Genomic DNA, 1,443 nt, shown 5'->3' with positions numbered 1-1,443 from the left:
CTCCTACCCTGGGGGTGTTTAAGAGGAGGTTAGATGAACATCTTGCTGGGGTCATTTGACCCCAGTACTCTTTCCCGCCATGGCAGGGGATCGGACTAGATGATCTGCTCAGGTCCCTTCTGACCCTAGAAAGTATGAAACTATAAATATACATTAAAAATCTATCAAAGACAAGAATATCCAACTACCTGTGGGGGCACGTTTCTCACAAGACAACCACTCTCTCTCCAATCTCTCAGTTCTAATCCTCAAAGTGAATTTACAAAACACCTTTCGTAGAGGAGCCTATGAACTTCACATCATAAATGTATTGGATACAAAATATCATGGACTAAATATAGACATTGGATTTATGGCACATTATAACCTTCCTGCCATTTGATAACCCCAGGTAACCTGTCTACATTTTACCAGTTACATTCTATCACCAGATCAAGATTCTTCCTTTCCCTCCTCTTTCCTACCCATCTTGTACCTATGGTTTCCCATGGCCTCTGATCTTCCTTGCCACATATTTGCATTTTCACAGATCTTCATTTTGCATATTGGCTTAAGCTTCTATTCCACCCAGGAGAGCACATTAGCACCAGAAGACTCTCTCAATACCTGAAAAGGGGGCTATGTGCCCAAAAGCTTGTAAATAACAATTTTTCCAATTATTAGTTGATCTAATAAAAGATATCCTATTTATCCAAAGAATCCTGTCAGTCTCTCTATCTAATACACTGCTCTGTGCAAATCCTTTCACAGCTTCTGATGAAGTGAACTCAGACTCATGGAAGCTTATGTTCTGCATATCTTATTTAGTTAGCCTATAAGGTGCAATTTTCCCCGACTTTGTTTAAAGAGTATGTCACGGATGGCCCCGCGAGCGGCCGTGAGCTCGCGAGCGCCCCTCTGCCGTGCCAATTAGGGTGGTCTGGCACCCTCTACTCGCCCGCCACGTCTTCGCTGTTGAGGTTCAGAATGGGAGGCTGCCTACTTACACCTAACAGCACCTGGATGGTATCACCTCCGTCCCAAAGTGGGGGGTACTCTCACCCCAGCCTTATGGGCAAATGCGTGCCTCCAAACCTCCCCTTTAGCACTCCCCAAGCCTCGCAGCTGTCCCGGGGGACGTTGTCTGGTCCCCTGCCCCTTGGGTGCTCTCCCTCTGGCACCCTGGGCTCGTCACCCACCTGGCGCCCCTGGGCCGGGCTCTCACCCACCGGCCTATTACTGACGCCCTTGGTTCTCCCTATCTCCTCTCACCCCTCTCGGGGTCTCCGCCGCGCCCTCTGCGCTTGCGGCCCCACTTGGGGTCTCTGCTGCGTCCTCCGCGCTTGCGGATTTCCCGCGTTTGGGGCTCAGGTGGCCGTAGCCGTGCCTGGCCCCCTTGACCCTTTCCCGGGTCGTTTCTGCTCTGCGCCCTCTCCGGGCCTCGCCCTCTCTGGGCCTGTACCG

The 1,443-nt window shown here is 50.8% G+C and overlaps 1 long non-coding RNA gene across 1 annotated transcript in view; it reads right to left on the bottom strand.

The window, feature by feature from the left end:
• Nucleotides 1–317: 317 nt before the first annotated feature.
• The window catches only part of LOC109321082, a 7,835-nt gene continuing 6,709 nt past the window's right edge, over nucleotides 318–1,443 (bottom strand). The window contains exon 3 of the long non-coding RNA XR_002103974.1: nucleotides 318–440. This is a non-coding gene — a long non-coding RNA (uncharacterized LOC109321082). The remainder of the gene's footprint in view (nucleotides 441–1,443) is intronic.

This window comes from Crocodylus porosus, unplaced genomic scaffold (assembly GCF_001723895.1).
Source record: "Crocodylus porosus isolate Cpor-Errol unplaced genomic scaffold, CroPor_comp1, whole genome shotgun sequence".
Taxonomy (NCBI): Eukaryota; Metazoa; Chordata; order Crocodylia; family Crocodylidae; genus Crocodylus; species Crocodylus porosus.
The sequence above is the reverse complement of the archived record's forward strand: the minus strand, read 5'-3'. Positions and strand labels throughout refer to the sequence as shown.